Here is a 21,377-nt window from a genome sequence, read left to right as displayed (position 1 = left end):
TCGATGAAACTGTTTATGCGGAGTTCTTTGAACTTCCGGTGGAGGGGTACACGTTCGACATGATTCTTTCATCTAATATTATGCAATAGATGAAGAAGGCCTTTTTTGTCGATGGCTCGATGATCCATGTAAATGGAAATAAGAAGGTCCTGAAACCCCACTTTATTTTGCTGAACGATGTGATAGAAAAGCACTCTAAGGGAAGTCTGGTTCCTTTCATCTCTATAGTCAAGACCGTTTTGACTATATGTGCGCGATCTCAAAAGGAATCCATGTAAATTGGGCATCTACCCTTTTCCAGAACCTTTGTTTTTCTATCTGCCAACCAAACAAGGAAAGCATAACGTATGTGGCATAACTAAGTCGATTAATGGAGTATTTGGGGGTTCCTATGGGTGAACCTGAGCATATCAACACTCCAAGGGTATTCTCTGCCGTTACAGTTGCTAGCACCTTGATGAGGATGAAGAACAATATGGAATCTGCCTCAGGTGCATCTAGTTATCAGACATGTGGTAAGCCTTCTACTCGATCTAGACAGCCGTCTGCTTCCATTATGTCAACGGGGGAAAAGAGATCAAAGACTGTGAATGAATCGGAGGCTAGTTCCTCTAGTCTGAAAAGCTCCATAAAGAAGGATTCTGAATCAGTCGATTCAAGATTAAGGCAAGGTCTAGGCGTACTTGTCGCAACTCCCATGTCCTCCCTGTCTTCTCCGGCGACCATCCTAAGAAAACCCTCGAGATCCGTTGTCTCGAAAGAGAAGAAGACGAAGGCGCCCCGAGCGTCTAAATCATTGAAGGTAACCTCTTCTAGATCTTTGGCCGATGTGCCTAAGTTTAATGTTCCTATGTTGGAACAGGATGAATCTGTTTTTACTTCGGTAAAAGAAACTACTGAAGGGCCCGCTGTTGAGTTAGCTAGTTCAAATAATGAAAATCTTAACAGGACTGAGTCTCATGTTATTCAACCCGATCAAGTAGTCGCAGGTGCTACAGAAATTTCTCAACCAGAACAAGGTGCAGTTCTTACCCTTATTGCTGGTAAATCTGCTGAAAAGGATTCTTTAGTGGCCAGGAAAGTCACTCGTGTAGAGCTCCCTGCTGAGATGTGCAAGAAACCCCAATCGGCGTACGAGTTGATGCATTCTGCAAGGCTGTCATGTGGAATTGTGTGTAGTGAACCCAGACCTGCTCCAAGACCCTTCGAGGTTGTTGGAAAAGGTAAGAGTATTGAAACCCCTGTTAATGAAGAGTTGTCGAAGGCAACAAGCATTGTTGACCTCGTGTTAGATCAAGTGAAAGCCATTGCGACTGAAAAATTGGAAATCTTTGAATCATGGTCCCTGGAAAGATTGTCTGCCAAGTACAATGAAGCCCTTTCAAACTCTGAAATAATCCAAGAGTGGAAGAAGCGTGTAGCCAATGAGAAGAATGCTCTCAAGTGGGCTAAAACTTCAGATGTGGCTGAAGCTCTGAAGAGAAAGGATCTTGTTGAAGCGTGCTTATGTGGAAGAGCACTATTCCTAATTCTTGAAGCCATAAAGGCTAATTTTAACCTTGTTGAGAAACGCTCTGAAGTGGAAGTGAAAGTGTTGAAAAGGCTAGACGACATCATGGATAATTACGTCTCGGTTGCTACCCGATACGTTCATGGCGCTAATTGCTCTAGAGCAAAACCTTTTGATGATGATGAACCGATGGATATCTTTGATGTTAATGGTGATGCAGATGAGCTAGATGCTGCTCTCTTGATTGAATTTAGGAATTTTTCTACTGAAGAAAGACGTATTTTGGATCAACCTGTTCAAGAGAATCCTCATCTAGAAGAAGAAGTGATTGTTAAAGAGCCTGAACAAGCTCTTCTAATAAATGAAGAAGAAGTGGTTGAAGAAGATGTTGTCGTGGAGTCTGCTCAAGCTCCTATTGATGAAAATGTTGTTATATCCCCTGTTGTGAGAACAGAGGAATCCCTAGAGAAGGTGGCTGAAGTTTCTCAGCCATAGATTATCAGATCTGAGGGGGAACCCTCCAAAGACAAGGATGTTGAAGAAGAAAGTTCCTCATCTGAGGAGGAACATAACCAGTTATGCCAGGCCTTTTCCATTCCCCAATATCATTGCGGGAAGTGTTCATGAAAATGTCAACAATCCTCTTCACTACTCTAGAGATCTGTAAGGAAGATTTCAGAGGGCTGAAAAGGAACTGTTAGAAGAAGAGAAGAATGAAGCTGGGAATGAAGCTGAGAAGGATCAACCGGAGCAATCTATGAAGATTCATACCCATTTCGAACCCATTCAGAGTATGGCAGCAGAGTCTGAAGAGAACTCATTTAACGAAGAATCCTCTACTGAAGGTATTAAGCTTCTAAAGTCTATGACTTCTATGATCTAATCTCTTCAGAAGAACGTGGTAGAATGGGGTCAAACATGATAAAGGCTTTGAACATCCAGAAAGAAGAGAGAAAGGAATTTATTGAGGTTGTTAAAGTTCTTACTGAATTGGACAATTCTCTGAAGAAGAACATGTATGAGACTCACATCTCAAATTCAAACTTCTCCAAATTTGAAAAGAAGTTATACAGTCTTCAATCTAAAATGATGGACCTTGAAAGGCACATCAATGATGATCGTCATAGGGAAACTATGGATGAACTCATCTTGATGAAGAACTAGATGGTGGAAATTCAAGGATGTTTAAGAAGAACAGACGGTGAACGACTGGAATTTTCTGACTCCATTGCAAGAAAGTTTCAAACAAAGGAGAACGCAAAAGCCAATGCTGAAAGAGATCAACCCCGTATCACCGAAGGTGAGTCAAGAAGAAGAAGTGACGGTGTGTCAACCAACACTAGATCTAGACGAGCGCCAAGCAACGATGAAAATCCTAGACCAACTAAAAGAGGCGGAGGTCGAAGCGGTGGTGATCGTGGAGGCCGAAGCAGTGGTGTTGGCCGTGGTAGGAACTCTGGGTTTGATCAATGAGGTCGTGTCAGCGGCGGTGATCGTGGTGGTAGATCAAGTGGAAGCGGTCGTGGTGGTCGTAGTCTTCCTACGTTTCTGAACATGTTAACCGGTCAAGATATGAGCCCAACCGATCCTCGAGTAAAAAGGGAAGAATTATAATTTCTTTTCTCCTACTCTGTTTAAGTTTCTCAAACAATGTTTCTTTGATGATGTTTTGAATATTGGTGTTGGAAGTTTGTGAAGTGTGATGTAAGTAAATAGGGTTTGTTTATTTATATGATGAATGTGTATTATGGTATATATATGCAGGTTTTAGATTTCATCATTAAAAAAGGGGAAATTGTTGGGTCAAATTATTTTAACTAAGTGTTGAAATAGTTTGACTATTGAGATTTTGATGATGAAATGATTTATGCGCATTGATGCAGATGTATCGAAATCTTATTTCATGAGACTTGGCTCTAATGAGGCTCATTAGACCAATTTGGCATTAGATGCACATAATTAGACGTGAAGTCTAACTCGTGGAGTTAGACGTGCAGTATAATGGATTCCATAATTAGACGTGCAGTCTAACTCGTGGAGTTAGACGTGCAGTCTAATAGATCTCAAAATTAGACGTGTAGTCTAACTCGTGGAGTTAGACGTGCAGTCTAATAGATCTCGGAATTAGAAGTGCGGTCTAACTCGTGGAGTTAGACGTGCAATCTGATAGATCTCGGAACTAGATGTGCAGTCTAACTCGTGGAGTTAGACGTGTAGTCTAATAGATCTCTGAACTAGACGTGTAGTCTAACTCGTGGAGTTAAACGTGCAGTCTAATAGATCTCGGAATTAGACGTGCAGTCTAATAGATCTCGGAATTAGACGTGGAGTCTAACTCGTGGAGCTACACGTCCAGTCTAATAGATCTCGGAATTAGACGTGAAGTCTAACTCGTGGAGTTAGACGTGCAGTTTAATAAATCTCGGAATTAGACGTGCAGTATAAGTTGTGGAGTTAGACGTGCAGTCTAATAGATCTCGGAATTAGACCTGCAGTCTAACTCAGCAGAGTTAGACGTGTAGTCTATTGGAAAGTGAAGGTTAGACGTGTAGTCTAACTCCTTCAGACAAGTCTGAAGTAGAACCAGGATTAGATGTGCAGTCTAACTCAGTGGAGTTAGACATGCAGTCTAATAGTTTGTGAATAATTAGACGTGAAGTCTAATTAGTGAAAGTTAGACGTGTAGTCTAACTCCTTCAGACAAGTCTAAAGTAGAACCGGAATTAGACGTGCAGTTTAACTCAGTGGAGTTAGACGTGCAGTCTAATGGTTAGTGAATGATTAGACGTGAAGTCTAATTAGTGAAAGTTAGACGTGTAGTCTAACTCATTCAGATTAGTCTGAAGTGATTGTAATTAGACGTTAATCTAATCCCATTAGACCAGGCGGTCTAATGGATTCTTCTCTTAGACGGGGATGTTTGATTTCATTAGATGAGGTCGATTACTAAAATACGTCTAATACTCGGCTTAAGCAGTATGCTTGAAACTAGCACCCACCTACCCACGTGCTATAGTTGTACTCTACTCCTGCTCCACTTTCTAGTGAAGATTAGTACGATAGCTATATACAATCAACCAACGAGTGCCACATAAGAGAATTTTCCTCATATTACTTGTTTTTCAAGTACATCTCTCATGGAATATTCGGCGCACTACCAGTTGGAGTACGGCCACGATCCTTGTACTCAGAACCTGCTGTGTACAATAGAGGCTTTCCAATGGAAGAGTGCCACGTATCATTATAAAGATTCAACCGTTAGTCTCTGTCTAGTATTTATCAAATCTCAAGGACAACAGATAACAAGCTAGCAATTCGATCAACTGAGAGAAATCTATCTGACAAGAACTACCGAGTAATCAAGCCTTTGAATATTCATACTGTGAAGCTACTTTCCTGATTGTACTGTGTGTGAATCAAGAGAGAGCTAGAATAAAAAACAGCGTTAGCTGAGTGATATTCTTCATCTTGTATATTGAACAAAGTGTGTTCTGTTCAATAGTGAGCTAAGTGTGTGCAAATTGTATTTGATTCGAATCATATTATAGTGAATCGTTCCGGTGGTTGGAAAAAGGGTGACGTATGAGAGTTTCTCCGAACATCCATAAACAAACTGATGTGTTCTTTCATTTCTGTCATCTTTTCTTTCTTCATCTTGAGCTTCAAACCCAAGTAAACAATTCCGCCTTGATTCTGTTTCAATTGTTTACAAGAGTTTGCGTAGAATAGAAACAGAATTAAATCCCTAACAGAATTTCTTTCAAACCGTTTTTCATAAGCCTTCTTCAATATCCAGACCCCCGTCTCTATCGATAAAGTTGATTCTATCATCTGGTAAATGGCTGTCGTACTGATCTGCACAGAATAGTGGAGCAGGAGTAGCGTACAGCTAGTTGATCGTGGGTAGACGGATGCTAGCTTCAAGCAACTGCTTAATCATGGCATTAGACGTGTTTCAATTAGACTAGCAAGTGTAATGAAGTTAGATGTCCCCGTCAAATAGCAGGATCCATTAAAACAACTGGTTTAATGAAGTTAGATAGCACATCTAACTATGTTTCCCCTCAGACTAATCTGAAGGAGTTAGACTGCACGTCTAACTTTCATCTATTAGATGGAACATTATGTTTTCCCTCAGACCAATCTGAAGGAATTAGACTGGACGTCTAACTTTCATCTGTTAGACGACACGTCTAACTAAGTTTCCCTTCAGACTAATCTAAAGGAGTTAGATTGCACATCTAACTTTCATCTATTAGACGGCACATCTAACTACGCATCTGTTAGACTATACGTCTAACTACGCATCTATTAAACTGCACGTCTAACTACGTATCCGTTAGACTGCACGTTTAACTACGCATCTTTTAGACTGTACGTCTAACTACGCATCTGTTAGAGTCCACGTCTAACTTTGTATCCGTTAGACTACACGTCTAACTATGCATCTGTTAGATTGCATGTCTAACTATGCATCTTTTAGACTGCACGTTTAATTACGCATCTGTTAGACTACACGTCTAACTACGCATCTATTAGACTACACGTCTAACTTCGTATCTGTTAGACTACACGTCTAACTACGCATGTTAGACTGCACGTCTAACTACACATCTGTTAGACTACACGTCTAACTGCGTATCCGTTAGACTACACGTCTAACTACGCATCTATTAGACTGCACGTTTAACTACACATCTGTTAGACGGCATGTCTAACTGCGTATCTGTTAGACTACACGTCTAACTATGCATCTATTAGACTGCACGTCTAACTACGTATCCGTTAGACTGTACATCTAACTACGCATCTGTTAGACTGCACGTCTAACTACGTATCCGTTAGACTTCATGTCTAACTACGCATCTATTAGACTACACGTCTAACTACGCCTGTTAGATTGCACATCTAACTTAATGCGTCTAATAGCCAGTAAGTCTAGTGCACCTCATTCAGACTTAGTCTAATTTAGCATGTTTATTATACACTTGCACCAAAAATAATTAGACGGCTTAGTTTAAGTTTTACACAAACTCATCATCAAAATTTCGATAGTCAAAATGATTAGACCCTTAGTCAAAATAATTTGACCCAACACATTAGTGTAACTCTAACTTTAATGAATTTAGTTTTGAAAAAAAACATATGTTATGATGTATTTCTTATGATATCTTTATTCTCATAATACCCTTAATAATTTTAATCATTTTATATATAAATCTTAAAAAGAACAAATTCTAGATATGCCTTAAAACTTTATTAAATAAAATGAACTTAATATATTGATAAGAAAACCATATAAGCAAAAGTGTTAACTTTATTAGATAATAAAATAAATGAACAATCATACTCACAAAAATTTAATTATTACATATATTTAAAATAATGGTAGTTCTCATCATAAGATACCAAATACAACATTAATATTTAGTCTTTCAACATTAAATATTAATTTGCAACCGGTACTCTTTTATGATAATAAAATATTAACAATAAATCATGTCAAACAATTGTTACATATTTATACCAAATGTGTATAATATTATTTAAATCAATTATTTAACTTCCTTTGAGCGGATTAAATAACCTCATGATCTACATACACATCACCTTCTTAATTAATAAAATATATTAACTTACATAAAGAACTTACTTTGGTAGAATATTGCTTCAATTAATGGATTAAATAAATCAATAATTTATGTACATACTTTAAGTGTGTAAATCGACAAATTATTAAACTTCTTTTTCTCAGATTAATAACCGTATAGTTATAAACACAACCATCTTAATCTTATAAAACAAATATGTTTAGTCTAAATCTTTAATTCTTAAGTTTATAATCTTTATACTCTATGTCGATAAGTTGAGATAAACTGTAATCGTGGAAACATACATGAATCTTTAATGAAGCGTTTCATTAAGTCATTCTTTGTTGTTCTTCGGATCTTCTCTCGATCTTGAATTTCTCAGTTCTAGATTTGGACCTAGATCGGAATATTTGATATGAGTGGGGTTTAAGTATTCTAACCCTCTATTGATAGCCCTTGAGTGTTTTTGAGAGTGAACCAACATCTATCCTTTTGTCTCCTTTTGCCTGATAAGTTTAACATAATAGTTAGACTATCTATGAATCTATTAGATACATGTGACTCAATTGATGAAATAGTACATCTCTCCCAAAAAGCATGGTTTTTTTACCGACGCACAAAAAAAATATTTTGGATCCCAAACAAAAAATAAGCTACTAATTTGAAATCCAAATTTCACTACAATCAATAAAATATTATTAAATAATAATTAATATAATACAATGATTTCTAAACTCCATTTTGAATCATACTACATCATTTCATTATCTGATATGAAATCCATATCTATTTCTTTTCCTCTTATTAAATTTATTTATACTAATATTAATGTAAACTTCAATTCAAGTTTTCACAGATGTTAAATCTACTTTTCTTCATTTTATTTCCTCCCTTATTCTTTTTCTAAAATGAGAAAGAGGAATTGAATTATTCACACGGATATTTTATTGTATCTCTAATTTTCTTTATTCTTTTTCATGTCAATATCTAGAATGAAAAAAGGGGAATGTTTTTTTTTGAGAAATGGCTAACGCCATTAATTAAAAAGACCCGAAAAGGGTAAAAGGAGTCAAAGAGCTGAAATTGAGCTTATAACAGTTTGCTCAAAGTCAACACACATTGGTCATAAGGAATCAATAATTGGCCTAAGAAACGCACAACAGACATGAAATCATAGTACAAAAGTGAATAAGGAATGAAACTAACAATCAATCAACTAAAACAAGACGTTAGGGGTTGATTTCCTCGGACTCGTCTCTCATGTCTTTGCCCTTATTCTTTCTTTCCTTTCTTCTTGTCACCCTTATGTCTTTTGGGGATATATTTCCGGATAGAGTTTCAGCTTCATCGTCTTCTCTAGCTTCTCTTGTCACTTTTTTTCTTTCGGGCTTAAGTTTGGAGTTGAGCGTATGAGTTGTTTCCCTTAAGGTGGTTTCTTTGACAACGTTGCGACTTTCTTTGGTTTGGAGCTCATGGTTTTTGAGTTGTTTTGGCTTTCGCTATCATCCACGTCGACATCAGGCTTTTCGAACATAATTAGTAGGAAAAAGGCATCGGTTTCAGGCTCGGGGGGATCGGGATCAGTTTGGTTCTCGATCACATGTTCGTTGTAGTTTTCATTTACTTTGAGGATTTCGATATACGATTTCTTAACCACCTTGAGATTCTCTTGATCGGGGGTGGCCATGGGTTTTTTTTTCGCGTCCTATTTTTCCGTCTGCTCGTACATGACCTCAATGACAACCATGTTTCTATTCCGGCATCTTAACTCGAATTTTTCCAGTTTTGTACTCGTTGAATCGATCTCAATGCAAACACTGGAAAATGTGACTCGTTCAAACGAGTCAAAGTTGGGATCGAGCTTAAGCGGCTTTTCAATGAGTTTGGTGAGGTAGGCAAGTGCTTTGGCATTACAAAGGTGCGGTGGAATATTTTTTAGTCTCACCCACACTTGTTTGGATTGTGACGGTTTGTTATTGATGTCCATTTCTTCATTCCATTTGGAAAGCTTGAAACATATGTTGAATATGAAGGTGAAATCTGAGTCGGCAATGGCTTGGGCTTCGGTCTCCATTCCAAAAATGAGGAAGAAATAGCCAAAGTCGTTGACTTTGACTTTTTAAAGTCCCTTTTCGCTCCATTGTCGGAAAAGAGCGGCCTTGATTGCTCGGAATGGGGGCTTGTGGGTGCCCATGAAGTGACCAACGACAACTCACTTCCAATCGTTGAAGCATTCCTCTTCAATTTCTATGGGGAGTTTGATTTGGAGCGGGTATTCAAGCGTTTTAATTTTTAGGCTAGGATCCACATTGAGCTTGTCTCCATTAGTTGTCCCGTATTTTCCCTAAACCTTATTGGTTTGCCATGTTCGGTTTGGATTTGTTTGTGTAGTGTAGGCATAGGTTTTGGGGAACTTGTAGAACTCCCTCATGACACTAACCGACCACAGAATGATTTCCTCGTATTCGGTTTTGTTGAATGAGTTCCAATCTTGCTCGAATCGGATTTTGAATTGGCAATGATTTACTCGCTCCTTTCATTAGTCATGACAATTGGGATGTTAATGCAACTGGAAAAAACGATTAATCTCTAGCAAAAGACTTACTAAAACCTTAAACCATAGAATACTTACTACCGATGCCACATAGATATATATTTTAAAATCTCGCATTAAAACCTCCTTTATTGTAATACATATATGATTAGATGCATATGTAGTTAAGAGCTATTTATAATTGTACATCGAATTTCGAATTCACATTGAAATGGACAATGTGTCTGTAAAAAATAAAATTTTCTTTTACTTAAAACTGAAATAAAAGTATTTCTTTCTTACCCAGCATTCATGAAAAATATTTATTTAGTTGTATGGCAGGTTCAATATTTCATATGTATATAACTTTTGGACTATTCCTATTATTATATGATTTATGAAACCAACAATAAGAAATAGAAGAAAAAAATTTGTGTTGGGTCAAATTATTTTGACTATCGTAATTTTGATGATGAATGGATAATCTATGCGTCTAATTATTTTTAATGCAGGTGTATCGAAATCAGATTTAATTAGACTTGGTCCTAATGAGGTTCATTAGACCGATTTGGCTTTAGATGCACGAAGTTAGACGTGCAGTCTAACTAGCGAAGTTAGACGTGTAGTCTAACTAAGCGGTGTTAGACGTGTAGTCTAACTAAGCGGTGTTAGACGTGTAGTCTAACTAAGCGGTGTTAGACGTGCAGTCTAACTAGTGTGATTAGACATGCAGTGTAACTCGTGGAGTTAGATGTGCAGTCTAACGGGTTGGGTTAGACGTACAGTCTAACGGGTTGGGTTAGACGTACAGTCTAACGGGTTGGGTTAGACGTACAGTCTATCTAGCGAAGTTAGACGTGTAGTCCAACTAAGCGGTATTACACGTGCAGTCTAACTAGTGTAATTAGACGTGTAGTCTAACTCGTGGAGTTAGACGTGCCAGTCTAACTCGTGGAGTTAGACGTGTAGTATAATGGAAGGAGAAAGTTAGACGTGCAGTCTAACTCCTTCAGATTAGTCTGAAGGGATTCATAATTAGACGTGCAATCTAACTCGTGGAGTTAGACGTGCAGTCTATTGGAAAGAGTTAGACGTGCAGTCTAACTGGTGAAGGTTAGACGTGCAGTCTAACTCATTTAGACTAGTCTGAAGTAGAACCATAATTAGACGTTGAGTCTAATGGAATGTGAAAGTTAAACGTGCAGTCTAACTGGTGAAGTTAGACGTGTAGTCTAACTGGTGAAAGTTAGATGTGCAGTCTAAGTGATGAAAAATAGACGTGCAGTCTAACTCCTTCAGATTAGTCTGAAGTTATTGTAATTAGACGTGAAGTCTAATCCCATTAGACTAGGTGGTCTAATGGATCCTGTTATTAGACGGGGATGTCTGATTTCATTAGACGAGGTCGTCTAATTGAAATACGTCTAATGCCTTGCTTAAGTAGTTGCTTGAAGCTAGCCCTCGCCTACCCACGTGCTCTAGCTGTACGTTACTCCTGCTCCACTTTCTAGTGAAGATTTGTACGACAGCCAGCTACAACCAATCAACCAATGCCACGTAAGCGAATATCCTTCACACTACTTATTTTGCAGGTACATTTCTGATGAATATTCGGCACACTACCTGTTTTGTATGGTCACGATCCTTGTATTTAGAGTCTGTTGTGTACTATGGACGCATTCCAATGGAAGCTCGCCACGTGTCATTATGAAGATTAGACCGTTGGTACCCGTTCCTTATTTAAAGAATCTCAAGGACAACGGACGATCTGCCAAAACTTTGAGTGAACAAGCCGAACAATCAATCTATTATTTTGATACTCAAATTATTGAAACGGTTAGCTACTTTCATGCTTTACTATGTGTTTATCAAGAGAGAGTTAGAATCAAAGCATCATTTTAGCTGAGTGATATTCATCATCATATTGTAAGTTGAACAGAGCCTGTTCTGTTCAACAGTGAGCTATTCGTGCAAACTGTATATTTGATTCAAATCGTATTATAGTGAATCCTTTCGGTGATTGGAAGAAGGGGTGACGTAGGAGAGTTTGCTCCGAACATCCATAAACAAACTGATGTGTTTTTCATTTTCGTCATCTTCTCATTCTTGATCTTAAGCTTGAAACCTAAGTAAAAATTTCCGCACTTGATTCTATCTCAAGTGTTTACAAGGTTTGTGTAGAATAAAAAGTGAATTAAATCCCTAACAAGATTTCTTTCAAACCGTTTTTCATAAGCCTTCATCAATCGCCAGACCCCGTCTCTATTGATTAAGCCGATCTTATCAATTCGTATAAGAGCTCTACTTCTATTCTCAAGCTTTTCTTGAAGAATGACAACAATAACCAAAGATGCTAGTGCAACCTCTATTCCAACTTGCTCTCGAGAAAACTACATTGTATGGAAGAAAAGAGTTTGTGCTCATCTGTCTTCTCTTCATGACGACATGTGGAGTGTCATCACAGATGGTCCTATCAAGATCGACAAGGAGAAATTCGAATGAACCAGTGAAAAAAATAGGAAGAACAACCTGAATAACATGTCTCTTGATGTTCTGTACAGATCTCTCGATGATAGCATGTTCAACTACATTATCTAATGCGATACTGCTAAAGAAGTCTGGGACAGACTCACCCAACTATGTGAGGGCAACGAGAAAACTAAGGAAAACAAGATCATGGTTTTCACTCGACAGTTTGACAGTTTCAAGATGCGCCCTGGTGAAACAATGAACGAGTTCGACACCAGATTCAGCAAGATTGTCTCCTCCTTATCTATCCTAGACAAGACCTATAGCAACAGGGAGCTTGCTATTAAGGTCACGCGTGCTCTTCCGAGGGAATGAAACATAAAGACGATGGCTATGAGGGAATTCAAAGATCTCAACAAGATCTCTCTCTTCGACATGTTTGCTGATCTCAAGGCCTATGAGTTCGTGCTGAACTGTAGGATTGAAGAAGATCAATCCACATCCATTATCATTTCCAAAGCTCTGGTGACTGCTGAAGAGCCACCTGTAGCTACTGATGTGAAGATGGCGGCACAGCAACTGAGCAGCGATGCCATGTCTCACTTCGTGAAGAAGTTTGGCGACTTCTTGAAGAAGAGAAACCCTAAATCAAGCTTTTCAAATTCCAATGATAATAAGAAATTAAAGACTAATGTTAAATGTTATAACTGTGGTATTGCAGGTCCTTACCAATCGGAGTGCAGGAAACCTAAGCGTGAAGATAAGAAGGATGATGAAAAGGAGCTTAAGGCTCTTATGGCATGAGATGGAAAGAACAGATGAAGCATTCGTGACTCTTACTTCTCATCCAGTGATAGTGATGATGAAGAAGAGGCTTGCTTCATGACAAGAGAAGATGAAGAACAGACACAGAAAACTGGGGTATTTGACTTCTCTTCTAAAAGATTTTCAAGGGAACAACTGGTAGCTGCACTAAATGACATGGTCATTGAGTACAGAAAGCTAGCAGAATCCCTAAATGAAACCAAATTATCACCTGAAGTATTTCAACCAGTTTTACCTCAAACTCTTGAATCAAATGTTTTTGAAAAGAAAGTTTTAAAGATCTCATTTGAGAATGAGATGCTCAAAGAATGATTCAAACTATTGCAGCTGAAAACAAGAGGTTAAACTATGTTGTCAGTGCATGTACAAGGTCTGGAGAAGCTGTCAAATATCAGATCAACATGTTAAGACCTGCTGGATCTAAATTCGGTCTAGGATTTGACGGCAATGACCCTAACCTATACTGTAAAAAGTCAAACTCAACAAATAAAAAGCTTAAGCAATAAGTTTTGTTAAAGGAGGTCTGACTGACAGAGAATCTGATTTCATTCGTGAAGAAATAGCTTTTAAGAATTAAATTATTTATGTTCCGCCGACTGTTAGATGGCTGAAGAATAAATTAGAAGCAGCTAGCAAGTCTGGCAATCTGAAACTTGACTCAAAGTCAATGAATTTTAATAGAAAGTCTTCTTTAAAAGCTAAGGGATCAGTGGCTAGAAAAAAGTCGTCTGCTAAGTCAAAATCATACGCATTAATCACAACGCAGCATGGGAAATCCATTAGAATATGTCAAATATGAATTCCTAAGGGACTAATTGATCGAGGACCCAATTGAATATGGATACCAAGTTTGTAAATAGTTTCTTATGCAGGTGATGCAAGAGGACTACGGGAAGGAAGCATGAGAATACTTTTTAGAGTATACATTTCGGAGGATCAACAATGGTTGTTGCCATTCCAGAACAATAAATAGTTTTCTTTTTTTGTATTAAAATACATTTGGTCCGAAGGATCTCAAAACATTTGGTTATTCATTTTTGTATATGCACAAAATGAGAGGGAAAATTTACTTTGAAAGAAAATATACTCTCAAACGAATGGTCTTAATCGGTCTATTAGATAAGGTTATCTAAAGGAAGAGGCATGTACTTAGACGTATTTTTGCTCATAATCTATACATCTAAGTCTATATGTTGTGGTTTAAAACCTGCGCAGTTAGACGTACACGTCTAATAGACGTTAGACATTTTTATGTCATGAGCAAGAGGATGCTCACGTCTAACCAAACACAAGTCTAATACGTGGTGTTTATGCATAATTAGACGTACACGTCTAATAGACATTATACGTATATTTTAAGACACGTAATTAGACGTATGCGTCTAATGGACCCATGCGTCTAATAGATGTTTAGTTTTATAGATATGTGTAGTAAGAAAAACGTCTAACTACGTGTTCATTAGAATGATCAAGGACAGCTGTCCACGTGAGGAGATATCTGATTTTTCTGCTCAAACATTAAAATAGTCATCTCATAATAACATGAAGACACGTGTCTTTCAAGTTAAGAGGGAATGACTGATATACCCTCATTATAATGATGACTCTTTGGAAAGGACGTCTAATTTTAAATGATGGGCCTTACCCCTATGAAAAATGACGGTTATCCTATATGACTCTATATAAGGATTTTCTTGCATGAGATTGAAAGCTTTTTCTCACTTAAGATTTCTAAAAACCCTAGATTTCTTTGCCTTTCTCTCTCAGAAATCTGTGTTAATCTTGTGTCTGTTCATACTCTACTGAAAATGAGAAACAAGAGAATCACGTTGGGTCACTGTACTTTGCAGGTTGATTTCCCATTGGTCTATTCCTTCGATCAGTAAGAGGTGGTCGATATGTTCAAAACCCTCGAGTATTCCGGTCTCGGAAAATATCTTGGCGGTCCTTTCATCTTTCATGAGAAGGAAGTTCGAGAGTTCTTTCAAACTGCAACAATGGTGAGTGATTCAATTGTAGCAACTGTTAATGGTACGTAGATCTCTTTCGACGAAGCCTCTTACGTAGAGTTCTTTGAACTTCCGTCGGAGGGACATACTTTCAACAAACATTTGTCATCGGAAGTAATGGAAGAAATGAAGAAGGTTTTATCAGCCGAAGGTTCGGCGATTCGATTGAATGGAAGTAAGAAAGTCCTTAAACCACACTTTATTTTGCAAAATGATGTGGTGGAAAAAGCGCTTCAAGGGAAGGCTGGATCGTTCAATCTCTATAGTCAAGATCGATTTGACTATATGTGTTCCATCTCAAAGGGGATCTAGGTCAACTGGGCCTCAACGTTATTTCAGAATCTCTACTTCTCCATCAACTAGGAGAACAAGGAAAGTATAACCTTTGCTGCCCAACCATGTGCGTCTAAATCGATGAAGGCGTCATCAAAGGTAACCTCTTCTCAACCTCTGGCCGATGTGCCCAAATTTAATGTTCCTGTGATGGAACATGATAAATCTATTTTTATTCCTGAAAAGGAATCTGCTGCAGGGCCTTCTGTTGAGTCAGCTGGTCCAAATATTGAAAATCTTGACAGGATTGTGTCTCCCATTCGCCAACCTGATCCAGTAGCCGCTGGTGCTACAAAATTTGCTCAACCAGAACAAGGTGCAGTCCTTACCCTTGTTGTTGGTAGTACTTCTGAAAAGGCTCCCTCTACTTCTGTTAGAGAGCCTTCCTCCTCAAATCCCATTTCAAAAGATTCTATAGTAACCGGGAAGGTCACTCGAGGAGAACTTACTCCTGAACTCTTCAAGAAGCCACAATCTGCTCATGAATTGATGTGTTCTACAAGACAGTCATGTGGAATTGTATTTAGTGAACGAAGACCCTTTCCAAAATCCGTTGAGATTATTGGAAAAGGGAAGAACGTTATTATTGACAAAAATGAAGATGTTTTTGAGGCAACATGCATTGTTGACCTCATGATGAATCAAGTCAAAGCCATAACTGCTGAGAAGATATAAATTTTTGACTCTTGGATCCAGAACAGAATGTCAATCTAGTATGATGAGGTCATCACGGGTTCAGGAATAAACAGTCAATGGCGTAAGCTTGTAGCCAATGAAAAGAAGGTCCTCAAATGGGCCAAAACTTCGGAGGTGTCTGAAGCTCTGAAGAGAAAGAACCTTATAAAAGCTTTTCTAAGAGGAAGAGCTTTATTCCCCATCCATGAAGTCAGAAAAGCTAATTTCAATCCAATTGAGAAAGGTGTTGAAGTGGAAGCGAAAGTTTTAAAGAGATTAGATGAGATCATGGCTGACTATCTTTCTATAGTCACTCGATATGTTGATGGAGCTAATTGCTCAGGAGTTAGCTACTTTGGTAGTTTCTCCAATGAAGACGAACCAATGGATATCTCTGTTGATCATGCTAATACAGATGAGCAAGCTGCTGCTCTTCTGATAGAACTTGGAAATCTCTCTATAGAAGAAAGACGTCTACTAGCTCAACTTGTTATTGAGCAAGATAAGGAACCCATTCAAGAGAATCCATCCTTAGAAGAAGAAGAAATTATTCAAGAACCTGAACAAGCTCTTGAAGAAAATATTGATCAAGAGCCCGTCCAAGCTCTTGTGACTCTTGAAGAAGATGGTGTTAAAGAGCCGGTCCAAGATCTTGTAACACAAAAGGAAGAAATTGTTGAGGAGCTCATTCAAACTCTTAATATCAATGAAGAAGAGGTAGTGAAATCCCCTGATGTCAGAACAGAGGGATCTCAAGAAAAAGAGGCTGAAGTTAGTCTTCCTAAGGTTGTCAGATCTGAGGGGGAACCCTCAAAAGACAAAGATGCCGAAGAAAGTTCCTCATCTAAGGGGCGACATGATCAAAATGCTCGAACTGTCATGACTCTACCATTTCCTAAGATTAATTTTGGTAATCTCTATGAGAATATTCTTAATCCTCTTCACAGCAAGGGAAATCTATACGAAAGATTTATGAGAGCATAAGAGGAGTTGGAAGAAGAAGAGCGAAATAAAATTGGAAATGAGTCTGAGAAGGATGAACCCGAGCAATCCTTGCAGATTCACACCCAATTTGACCCCATTCAGAGCATGACAGCAGAATCACAAGATAATTCATCCAATGAAGGTAGGAGTGTTCAACCGGCTGGTTAACCGGTTAACCAGTTAAACGGTTCCGGTTAATACCGGTTTTGGCTTTTATTTTACAAACCGGTTAACCGGCCGTTAATGGTATCGGTTTTACCGGTTCTCGTTCTACCGGTTTAGGTCGGTTCTGGCCGGTTAACCAGTTTTAACCAGGAACCGATAATTCAATTTTTTTAAATTAAGTAATAAATTTATAAAATATATTTTTTTAAATTATTATTTACACTTTCCTATTATACTATTCTCCATCCTTTTTTGTCTCTATTATAATATATTATATTATTATTATAATATAATATAAATATATTATATTATAATAATATATTTTATTGATAGATTTAAGAATATGTTATAATATATAATTTTATTGTAACAATATAATATATTTTATAGCTATTCGGTTAGGTTTTATATGTTTCTTGAGAAAATTCAAATTCATTATGTCGATTAGTCTTTGACCAACCAAGTATAAGTGAATATGATAGAATCCCTTCTCAACCGATAAAACGGAAAGTAAAATCGGTAAATTTTAATTTATAACTTTGATTTTAGGTGTTTCCGTATTGGACGTGTTGGAGAGAAAGTTAAAACATAAAGTGAAGGTTGAACTTTGAAGACATCAAATTTTAATTTGCTTAATTATTTTGATTTTGTTAATTTATAATTCCTAAAAATAATTTTACATATTTTAATGAAATTATTTTAATTTGTTTTAAATTTATTTTTGTAAAATTTTATATAGATTATAATTGTTTTTAAAAATTATTTATAAAATAACCAATACAAACTATAAAATATAAAAATATATAATTAAATTATTACCGGTTTACTAGTTAAACCGTTAGAAAAATAAGGAAACCGAAAACCGAAAACTGAACCGTTTAACTGGTAAAAAACCGATTAACTGGAACCGTTAGAACCGATTAACCAATAAACCGTTAAAATGAAACCGGTTAACTATCGGTTCGGTTGGGTTACCGGTTTTCTAGTTTTTTTGCACAGCTCTAAATGAAGGATCCTCTGCTGACGTTACCAAGCTCCTAAAGTCGATGATATCTCTGCTTAGTTATCTTCAGAAGAATGTGGTAACTCTGGGATCAAATATGGTAAAGATATTGAAGACCCAGAAAGAGGACAGAAAAGACTTTGTTGAATATGTCAAAATCCTTAATGAGTTGGATAAGACACTAAAGAATAATACATATGAGACTCATGTCTCAAATTCAAATTTCACTAAATTTGAAAAGCAGCTCTTCAGTCGTCAATCGGAAATCATGAGACTTGAAAGGCAAATAAATCTTGATAATCAACGAGAGATTATGGAAACAATGGAATTATTTAAGAATCAGCTGGTTGAAATTCAAGGCATCATGAGAAGAACTGATGTTGAAAGACTAGGGTATGCCGACTCCATTGCAAGGAAATTTCCAACTAAAGAGAATGCGAAAGTTGATGCTCAGAAAGAATAGACTCGTATTACTCAAGGTGAGCCTAGTAGAAGAGGTGACAGTGTATCAACCGACACCATATCTAAGAGAGCGCCAACCAACGATGAAAATCAAAGGCCAACTAAAAGAGGCGGAGGTCGAACTAGCGGTGGTGATCGTGGAGGCCGAAGCAGTAGTGGTGGTCGTGGTGGGAGACCTGGTAGTGATCAAGGAGGCTGAAGTAGTGGTGGTAAACGTGGAGGCCGGAGTGATGGAGCTGCTCATGGTGGTCGCGCTCTTCCTTCTTTTCGCAACTTGCTAACCGGTCAAGAGTTGATGGGTGAAGGGATGAGCGGTGGAGGTTTCACCTATCTGATTGTTCCTCGAGTGAAAAGGGAAGAACAATAATCTCCTCTTTCCTACTCTGTTAACTCTTAAACTATACTTCTTTAACTATGTTTTTGAATTCTGGTTTTTGGAAAGTAGTTGTGTAAGCTGGATGAACAAATTCTACTCTGAATTTTATATGATGAATGTTTAATTTGTTATTTATGCAAAGGATTTTAATCTCATCATCAAAAAGGGGGAAATTGTTGGGTCAAATTATTTTTATTAAGTGTTGAAATAGTTTGACTATCGTAAATTTGATGATGAATGGATAATCTATGCGCCTAATTGTTTTTGTTGCAGGTGTATCGAAATCAGATTTAATTAGACTTGGTCCTAATGAGGTTCATTAGACCGATTTGGCTTTAGATGCACGAAGTTAGACGTGCAGTCTAATTAGAGAAGTTAGACGTGTAGTCTAACTAAGAGGTGTTAGACGTGCAGTCTAACTAGTGTAATTAGACATGCAGTCTAACTCGTGGAGTTAGACGTGCAGTCTAATGGAAGGAGAAAGTTAGACGTGCAGTCTAACTCCTTCAGATTAGTCTGAAGGGATTCGTAATTAGACGTGCAGTCTAACTCGTGGAGTTAGACGTGTAGTCTAATGGAAAGAGTTAGACGTGCAGTCTAACTAGTGAAGGTTAGACGTGCAGTCGAACTCCTTCAGACTAGTCTGAAGTGGAACCGTAATTAGATGTTGAGTCTAATGGAATGTGAAAGTTAGACGTGCAGTCTAACTAGTGAAAGTTAGACGTGCAGTCTAACTCCTTCAGATTAGTCTGAAGTGATTGTAATTAGACGTGAAGTCTAATCCCATTAGACCAGGTGGTCTAATGGATCCTGTTATTAGACGGGGACGTCTAATTTCATTAGACGAGATCGTCTAATTGAAATACTTCTAATGTCTTGCTTAAGCAGTTGCTTGAAGCTAGCACCCGCCTACCCACGTGATCTAGCTGTACGCTACTCCTGCTCCACTTTCTAGTGAAGATCTGTACGACAATCAGCTGCAACCAATCAACCAATGCCACGTAAGCGAATATCCTTCACACTACTTGTTTTACAGGTACATTTCTGAAGAATATTCGGCACACTACCTGTTGTGTACGGCCAAGATCCTTGTATTCAGAGTCTGCTGTGTACTATGGAGGCGTTCTAATGGAAGCTCGCCACGTGTCATTATGAAGATTCGACCGTTGGTACCCGTTCCTTATTTAAAGAATCTCAAGGACAACGGACGAACTGCCAGAACTTTGAGTGAACAAGCCGAACAATCAATCTATTATTTTGATACTCAGATTATTGAAACTGTTAGCTGCTTTTTTTCTTTACTATGTGTTTATCAAGAGAGAGAGTTAGAATCAAAACATCGTTTTAGCTGAGTGATATTCTTCATCATATTGTAAGTTGAACAAAGCTTGTTCTATTCAACAGTGAGCTATTCGTGCAAACTGTATTTGATTCAAAGCGTATTATAGTGAATCCTTCTGGTGGTTGGAAGAAGAGGTGACGTAGGAGAGTTTTCTCCGAACATCCATAAACAAACTATTGTGTTGTTCATTTTTGTCATCTTCTCATTCTTGATCTTAAGCTTCAAACCTAAGTAAACATTTCTGCATTGATTCTGTTTCAAGTGTTTACAAGGGTTTGTGTAGAATAGAAAGTGAATTAAATTCCTAACAAGATTTCTTTCAACCCGTTTTTCATAAGTCTTCATCAATCACCAGACCCCGTCTCTATATATTAAGCCGATCCTATCAATTTGTGTATATCAAAAAGAAATTAAGCATGTGGAAAACAAGAGAGGAATTCTCTACAATGACACTACACTGTAGACCAATTAAAGGGATGTGGCGCAGCTTGGTAGCGCGTTTGTTTTGGGTACAAAATGTCACAGGTTCAAATCCTGTCATCCCTACCTATTACTTCTCCTTTGATTTGAGCAGTAACGGGAGATCCGTTGAGATGGATTGATTTTGGACATACATAATATTTCATTTTTATAAGACTATTATATAGTATATGCATACAAGATGTAGTGGGGTTCCAAAAAGAATCCTTTTCTTTACTTACCGTCTTATCTATCTATTACAAAAGCGCTCTTAGTTCAGTTCGGTAGAACGTGGGTCTCCAAAACCCGATGTCGTAGGTTCAAATCCTACAGAGCGTGATTCCAATCTTCCTAGATTGAATTATACTGAAAAGACTTCAACAGTAATCTGAATTTGACCTCCTCTTTTCTTTAATCCATAGGAGGTCAATCAAAAAAAGAGATGTTAATTAATCAAAGGTCCAATTGATCACCACGTCTGTATTGTAAATATGCAGTTACGAATAATCCAGCCAAAGTAATAGGAATTAGACCTAACACGATTCCAAATAGAAAAACTTCAATCATTTCAATTTGTTTGAAAGGAGAAAAAGGGGTAATATCTATACCTAAATATTAATCCGAATTGACATGAATCTCAA

At 37.6% G+C, this 21,377-nt stretch overlaps 2 non-coding genes across 2 annotated transcripts; both read left to right on the top strand.

The window, feature by feature from the left end:
* The first annotated feature begins 20,749 nt into the window (after nucleotides 1-20,749).
* Nucleotides 20,750-20,823, top strand: TRNAP-UGG. The gene has a single exon. It is a non-coding gene; the product is annotated as a tRNA-Pro (tRNA).
* A 178-nt stretch (nucleotides 20,824-21,001) lies between these two features.
* Nucleotides 21,002-21,075, top strand: TRNAW-CCA. Its single transcript has one exon. It is a non-coding gene; the product is annotated as a tRNA-Trp (tRNA).
* Nucleotides 21,076-21,377: the final 302 nt, after the last annotated feature.

Source organism: Impatiens glandulifera, chromosome 1 (assembly GCF_907164915.1).
Source record: "Impatiens glandulifera chromosome 1, dImpGla2.1, whole genome shotgun sequence".
NCBI lineage: Eukaryota > Viridiplantae > Streptophyta > Magnoliopsida > Ericales > Balsaminaceae > Impatiens > Impatiens glandulifera.
The sequence above is the reverse complement of the archived record's forward strand: the minus strand, read 5'-3'. Positions and strand labels throughout refer to the sequence as shown.